Consider the following 8,425-nt stretch of genomic DNA (forward strand, 5'->3'; position numbering starts at 1 on the left):
GTTGACTTGTATTGTATTGTACTTATAAAGTTATGAGGGCTCAGAAATTCTGAAGGGCCAGTTTCTTCTTCTCTGTTAAAATTTAGATTTTTAAAATTAAATAAACTAAAGTTATTGTACATATATATTTTTTTAAACAATCATCTCATTCTGAATGAGTTTGGGGTGAGATGGAAACCTTTTGCAGTGCTTTTGCGTGAAAGGACTCACCTGCATTGTTACGGATGACCAGGATCTGATCAAACTCCAGAGAAATCAGGACAAGGAAGAGAAGGAGCGTGGAGTCTGTGAGGCTTTGACTGCAGGAAATCTTCCTCCAGCATTTGAGGGCATTGAGGAGAAGGAGGAGGAGGTGAACTCCACCGTAAAAAGTTTCGGAGGAGGAGGACACTGGAGAGAGCTTTAGTCCTGTCACACAAAGAGCATAAAGTGGGCCAACAAATTGAGAACAATGTGGAGGAATTTACAATGAGCTGAATGGGAGCGTGCTGCTGAGGAGCAGGCGCTCATTAACCAAACTGTTGTCTCTCTGAGAGATCAGTGAAAGAGAAACTCAGACTTCAGCTCGGAGAAGAAGCAGAAAAGCCCGATCAGAGCCAGATCAGAACCAAACAAGAATCTAAAAGTAATCAGTTACTAAGTTATAGCCCAATTTCCTTACTTCTGTTCAGGTGGAAAATTTGAAACATAAATTATTTGCATGGAAGGAAGATTTGAAAATGAAACATTTAGATGTTTGGGAGGTTGCAGAGACTGCAATGATAAAATGATTATTTTAACTAATTTACATATAAATTACATGTAAATTATCCATGTAGTTTTGTTACATAAATACAATGTATTATGTGCAGAGTCCATTTTCCTTATTAATTAATGGTTTGAATAAATAAACACTTGATTTTATGTATTTTATCTGAATTTCACACAAAATTATTGTTTCATGATTATTGAGCATAAAGTTGGAAAAATATAAAAACAGTAATAACAAACTGAGTGGTTGACACGGAAAAAGAAACTTTTAGAAACCATTTATGGATTTTCTCAAAGATATGGACCTGTCTAATATCTGAATGCATGTTTCTGTCTGCTTTTTGTGATTAGTGATTGTCAGTTTCGGTTAAATGTGTTTGTAATACGGTAAATAAAGAAAATGTTTTTTAAAAACGTTAGCTCTCATATCCCCAAAACCACAGAGAGGAGTTTTGGAGGAGTGAAATTATACTCCATAGCAAATGCAGACGGAGACACGTGGAGATTCAACAGCCAATCGGGCAATCCTGTTTCTTTGTTACTTCGTTAAACTCTGCCAGCCACCTGGGACGCAGAGTTGATGCAATGTAATGTAAATTTTCCATGGATGAATTTCAGCGCTCCTCACTGTTTGCCAACACTTTCAGTCACTGATTAGGTGTCCGTTTAAACTGTCATGTCCTCTGTCACTGCTGTAACTCTGGACACTGGAATAATCCCAAATAATCTCTCTCACCGTTGTACCTGGGTTGTTGACACATAGTTTTTTCAGTTTTGGACTTTTTCCTCATTGTCTAGTATTTATCCTTCTTTATTGTGATAACCTTTTTTTCTGTGTGCATTATGTTTAGTTCTACTTCCTCTGTTCCATTAGTTAGATGTATCCCAGCTGTGTTCTCATCTGTTTCCGATCCTCCTCATTATCCAGTCTATGGTCGTGTCCAAATTCATGGGCTGCATCCTCCTGAGGCCGCATTTGTAGACCGATTACATCACAGCGACGCGCCGAAGGCTGTCCAAATTCGTAGACTCCTCCGAATGCAGCCGACAAATGCGTCCTCCTTTTCCCCGAATTTGAAGGATGGGTCGGGTGTGTCCTTCGTGGCCTACCATATCCCAGAATTCATAGCACAGCCCAGCCAAACTCCAGTTTCCACCAATGGCGGCCGCTACTAAGTTTTAAAATTACTCATACTAATCTTTCTGGGTCACAAAATAAACTTTTAACATATTTTCAGGCGAGAAAGTAGCTGTGTAAACATCAAATATCTGCTCCGTTTATCAAGATATCGCATATTTGCAAAAGTGCTTCAACGTTTTCGGAGACGTCTGCTACCCACCAGCTCGATAGCTAGCCGAGAGCTCGAGGGTCACTGAAGCCGCTGAGAACGGCACAACTCCTGGCACATCATTTTCAGATCACCGCGAACTTTCGCTACTCGGGTTAAACCTAATATATAAGTCACTTAGACAACCTAAAAATGTTATTGTTGGGCTTTTTTCAGTGTTTTGTTTGTTCATGAGCAAATCGGTTTGGCTGAGATTAAAGTTATTAGATTAGATTAGATAAAATAAAACTTTATTAATCCCCCGGGTGGGTTCCTCCTTGGTTTTTACACAGCTGACTAAACGTCAAACAGAAAACTGATTAAACAGAAGTATGAGACAGTCGAGAATTTACGCCAGTGTCCTGTTATATTTTAGATAGCAAGGAGCAGACGGCTGAGTTTATTAAACTCCACCGAGACAGCGGTGATGCTAATCTCAAGGCTAGACCGTCCAATTTCCCCAGCCGTTTACTTCCGGCCTACCCGACCTTCTGCGGACCCGGCCCACGTAGACCGCAAAGGCCGGGTCCTCAGGAGGATGCAGCCCATGAATTTGGACACGACCAATTTCAGTTTCTCTCAGTTCCTTGCCTCCTCGCCGTCAACTCCTTCACAGCAAAATCTCCAGTGTTAAATTAACACTAGAGAGTGTCTATATGGGTCCACACCTCTGAGTGTTAAATACAACACTGTTGAGTGTTAAATTAACACTTTTGACAGTGTTATATGTTTAAAAGTAACCTAGTCAGTTTTGAAGATTAACAAAGACTAACGCTGAGCAGTGCTGATTTTCTAACACTGGAATATTTCTAACATTTTGAGGTATTTTCCAGTGTTAGAAAATCAAAAGTGTCAAAAGTGTTAATTTAACACTCAACAGTGTTGTATTTAACACTCAGAGGTGTGGACACATATAGACACTCTCTAGTGTTAATTTAACACTGGAGATTTTGCTGTGTTGTGTGTGTTTCCTGTTTAATTCCAATCATTCATGTTAAGTTCAGTCTCTATAATAAATCTGTGCTCTGTTCCAAACCGAGCTCCGGGCACCGCATTTGGATCCTCTCTCCTTTTCCCCCACACCTGTTCCCTCACACCTGACATCACAACTATATGTCAAAGGTCCAGCTGCTCACAGAGGAAAGTAGGGAGGAGGATTATTCTGAGATTAAAGTTAGTATTCTAAAAAAAAAAGACAAACCCTTTTTTTTCTAGTGGCTCTAATCCTCTTCTGTAAGAAACTCATTTCAGCTGCTTGTATCAGCTAAGTTTATGTTTTTCTTGTTATCACTATCATTGGCCGAGGACTTTTATATCACACGTCTTTGTCCAATCAGCATCATCCTCCTTTCTGACACTTATGATGTTTAGTATAGCCTAAATCTGATGATCAGGCTACTGTTTACTTTCACAGTACATGAGAGCTGGGGGCCAATTTCCAATAGACTTATTGGAAAGTATTTAGGGAACTACAGGTGTCGCCCCCTGCTGGTCATCAAAGAGAATGCAGATTTAAGGCTCTCCTATGGCGACTGCACATTTCAGACCTGGAGGTGGATTTTCGGTTACACCCTCTCTCGTGTATTTTTGAAAAACTTTCTTTTTTACCCAGCTTTACGGTTTTCTTATTTGAACCCATGCTCTTGTGCATTAGTCCTGTTTGAAAGGTATTGTATAAATAGAGTTTGAACTGTGTTCCCTCTTCGTCCAGACCTGGGTCCATGAAGACCAGTGATTCAGTGAGTCTGGCTCACATATTCATCTATGAATAATGATATGATCTCTGAGGCAGAGATGGGACTTGTGTTGGACAGATTTTTCTCTGCCTGTTTGCATCTTTAAGCATGACACGGCAGCAGAAGGATTTTTACTGCTGGTGAAGCTCTCGTGTCTGGCAGGCGTGCCGACGGCTGTCCTGCTGCTGGATAATGATTTGTTGATAAAACAGAAGCTTTAGCTGAGTCTAATTGGTCCTCTAAGTATGGCGGTCTGTTTGACAGACTGTCATCGCAGGGGGGTAACTGGGAGGGGCCAGGTAACAGGTAAACAGGTAAATAACAGACAGTTGTTGAGATGAAAAGAGAACATAAGCCCCATAACAAGTCGTTACCTCACACTTCATGAGTCAGGAGACCTCTCATCAGGGCCCATCTTATCGGCCTTATATTAGAGCTCTTTGCTCTTAGACTGTAGGCTTACTTGTAGTTTCTAGAGTATTTAAAAGTAGAGTGGGAGGCAGAGCCTTCGGGTTTCAGGCCCCTCTTCTTTGGAACCAGCTTCCAGTTTGGATTCGGGAGACAGACACTATCTCTAGTTTTAAGATTAGGCTTAAAACTTTCCTTTTTGCTAAAGCATATAGTTAGGGCTGGACCAGGTGACCTTCAGTCCTCCCTTAGTTATACTACAATAGTATAGGCTGCTGGGGGATTCCCATGATGCACTGAGTGTTTCTTCTTCACTCACTATGTGTTTGTACACCGCTCTGCCTTATTTATTACTTATTCTTAATCTCTGGCTACCACAGTGTGTCTTTTGGACAGCACAACGGTCATGACAGATGGGCGCCCCTCCCTGAGCCTGGTTCTGCCGGAGGTTTCTTCCTGTTAAAAGGGAGTTTTTCCTTCCCACTATTGCCAAGTGCTTGCTCATACTCATATGATTGTTGGGAATTTTTCGGTTGTATTATTGTAGTGTCTACATTACAATAAGAAGCGCCTTGAGGCGACTGTTGTGATTTGGGGCTATATAAATAAAGTTGAATTAAACTGAGGTTGTAGACTAGACTCTTTAAATTCATTGTTAATTATCACTTGGTTCATCTCAGACAAGCTTAGATTACTGCAGCAACCTCAGAGAGTTCTCAGGAGTGCACATGTTTACTTAAAAGTACTGCATGCTGGATGATAGTACAAATACTGAGTATTTAGTGCATTCTGTGAGATTTTAAATGTACAATTTGTTCACTTTACTTCACAGAGGGAGAAGCTGAATCTTCAACAATAGGCTGAAACAGATGAGGCTCCACTTATAACGGGTAATGTTTAAGAATCAGAACCATAAACTGTGGGTAACATATGATTAAACTCTTTGTCTTTTATTGATAATCAGACTGAATAATAATCTTTTATCATCAATATTTTATTCTCTTCATTTAAAAATATTTTATTTTATAATTAACAATAACCAATCAAGCAGGTCTTTATCACCTCTTAATTTAACCCACCACTCTTTTCCTGTTTGTTTTGGTTGTTTTTAATTTTAACTGTTTGCCACTTGTGGCAAAGATGTGACCAGTAAAAAAAAGTCCATTTATTTTTTTGTGTTGTGTGTGTGTGTGTGTGTGTGTGTGTGTGTGTGTGTGTGTGTGTGTGTGTGTTTTGTATTTCCATCTAAATAATGGAAAACATCTTAAAGGTGTCATGGTCCGGGTGTGTGCCAGTGTGTCTCCCTCCGAGCCGGCGTCTCCACCCCTGGGAGGGGCCTCAGTGTTTTTGCTGATCGCTTACATCTGTGGGTAATTAGCCGGGGACTCATAAGGCCAGCGTTCTCAATCTCTCTTCGCCAGATTCTCTGCTAAACATCAGTCAGTGCAGGCCACCACCATAAATTCCCTACGTGTTTTTTTTGAATCACCTTGCCTCACTGTATGTTTGTTTTTTGTGCGCCTCCTTTTTCAGCTACACCTAACTGTCAACCCCTGGCGAAGAGCTTCTACTTGGATGCTGGACCTTCTGGCAGTCCCTCAGGCTATTACCAAAATTACCTACCTGCCTCTCTGCCTCCACGCCAGGAGTTTTTGGATTTACACACCCGGACTACTCACCCCTCTATGTCATCCCCGACCTCCGTTGGCAAGTACGCAGTACGAAGGAGGATTCTGAGCCAAACAACATATTCATATGCCTCCTTATCTATGTTTGAACATCTGCATTCTGTTACAGTGACCCCGACCTTTTTCCTGGACCCTTTGTGACTTGCTTTCCAGTCCAATCCCCGGAATAGCTGTCCTTTCTGACCCGGACCAGATCGTTATTTAGTTTAACGTCTACGCTCACCTTTTGTTTATGAATATTTTGTGTAAACATTAAACATTATTCTTAAAATATACTTACGAGCTGTTCGGCGTCTTGCGTTTGAGTCCTGTCACTCGTCTGAAACGGTCTCGGCCGTAACAAAAGGAGGAAACATTTCTGAGACTCCTCTCTTCATCTCTGATGTTCTCAACAGCTTCTCCACCTCTCTGCGCTCTTACATTTGACGGGCAGATTGCTGAAAGCCAGAGGTCGAAGGTCACTGTCTAAAGGTGACACTGTGACCTTGAGGTGGCTGCATAGGCTGACCTGGGATCAGTGCTGTGTGTCTGCTGTCGCCTCGGGGTGACAACAAGGCGATCAGAACAGTCCTGCACCAAACCTGCACAAATCAAAGAGGCTTCTGTCAAATCCACAGTTTCACTTCTTAATGCAGGTCAGAGTGAACTGGAAGTTATGGTGGTCCACACGAGGGACCACCAGGCTCCCAGCAGTGGATGCTTCTCTTTCATACAATCTCTCTACAACGACCCAATGATCAGCATCAATAGAATTTTCATTCCATGTATTTTAAAAATAAGCCAGAATCAAACAATAGTTTTTAAAACTAAACACAACTTTATTCAGAGATTATGGTTTTATCTCAAGTCCACGCTCCACTGAGAGATTTACAGGAAAGCCAAAGTTATGTTTGTCTTTTGTAAAGGGAGATTTCACCGTCCCGTGTGTGTTCAATGTAGTTTGACTCCTGCACCTCCACCGTCACAATTTCAACTTGCAGAGCGACCAGTTAAAGATGGAGAGCAGGGGGACAGGGGGGCCAGCGCCCTGCAGGCCAGCCCAGCTGAGCCCCGAGCTCTGAGTGCATCACTGTATTCATCATGTGCTCTAATCAATAAAGTTGTCTCTCTTCCTTGCTTTAACACACATACACAGTGCAAGGATTGCTGGTGGGCGGCAGCCTTCTGTCTCCTTCATCTTTTGCTGATCAATATTAAATGAGGTGATAAAGCCATAAAGCTGAAACCACAACCTGAGACAGTACCGACAGGAAGTAGAACCCTGAAGTCCAGTATAAATTACAGACAGTACAAAAAGATCAACACATCCACTGTGATGTCACCCTTTTTTTTTAAAACATCAACATCAGCACCAGAAGTGACCATACTTGGATGAAATTGTTTCGTATCAGGCTGTTTATAAACATGTTTATTTCTTGGGGGTCTATGGGGCCTGACTCACTCCTAGCGCCTCTAGTGGATGTTAGCAGAAATGCAACTTTTGGTGCATCTCTATTGGCTTAATTTTGGCGTATCCTTGCAGAGCTACAGTCTCACAAAATGTCACAAAGACCTTCCATGGACAGACTGTGCAACACATGTGGGAAAAAGGCATCTTCCTTCCCTGCCTTTCAAAATAAAAGTGTTTCACTAGTGTAGTTTTGGACAAGTAACTCCAGGTAAATAACCAACTGAATAAACTTGCAGAACTTGCAGGTTGTTGTATTAAATACAAATCTCATCAGTGGTGTTAGTAGTTAATAGACAGAAAACTAATCTTGTCTTAATATCTTAATATTTTTTCTTGTTTTTGAGATACATTTCAAAACAATCCAGCAAACCCAGTCCACTCTGGGCCCACAGTGTGCTTCAGTAACAGTGAATGGGCTCCTGAGCACCGCATTTCAGTGTAGTTACTAATAATGAGGCCTGCAGGGTTTTGATCTTCTGTTTTATTTTGCTAAACCATCTTTCAAAAACTGAAACATAAAGTAACAAAAAACTGCTGAGTTCACAGAAACTAAGATTTGCCTCCGCTGGGTGTGACTTTCAGCTAAATCCTCTTAAGGGATTTAAGCGTTGAGTTAAAAAGGAAGGAAGAATGCTTTAGAAGCTCAGCTCCTGTTTCCTGCTGTCCTCCTCCAGGATCCCCCCCCCATTCGACTGAAGGCCTGATGTCCCTCTACCCCAAATCGGGCCTATCAGCTTATCAAGTCTGATGTCAGTAGCCAAACTTTGCTTCAGTTCCCAAAAACAGACGTTCACAGCTACGGCCGGTTTAGAGTCACCAGTTAGACTGATTTTCATGTCATTGGACTTTGGGAGGAAGTTGGAAAGAATATTCAAACTCCACACTGAAAGCCCGCCTGTGGATTCTAAGCCAGGACCTTTCTGCTGTGAGGCATCACACCACCTCACCTCCTGTCCTCTGTATAACTTTGGAGTCTGTGTGAAAAGTCCTGATCCCAGGCTTCATGTGCCCACTGAAGTCTAAGTGATTCTTCTTGAAGTTTAGAAATGTTTGGTGTGTGGGACA

The 8,425-nt window shown here is 41.7% G+C and overlaps 1 long non-coding RNA gene across 1 annotated transcript; it reads left to right on the plus strand.

Moving 5' to 3' along the window:
* The first annotated feature begins 5,507 nt into the window (after window positions 1–5,507).
* On the plus strand, window positions 5,508–6,185 carry LOC146676998 (uncharacterized). The gene is made up of 3 exons (XR_014907314.1): window positions 5,508–5,661; window positions 5,756–5,933; window positions 6,020–6,185. It is a non-coding gene; the product is annotated as an uncharacterized LOC146676998 (long non-coding RNA).
* The last annotated feature ends 2,240 nt before the right edge of the window (window positions 6,186–8,425 follow it).

This window comes from Rhamphochromis longiceps, linkage group LG2 (assembly GCF_057381845.1).
Source record: "Rhamphochromis longiceps isolate RC_006_pf linkage group LG2, R_longiceps_female_GT1.1, whole genome shotgun sequence".
NCBI classification, from domain to species: Eukaryota; Metazoa; Chordata; class Actinopteri; order Cichliformes; family Cichlidae; genus Rhamphochromis; species Rhamphochromis longiceps.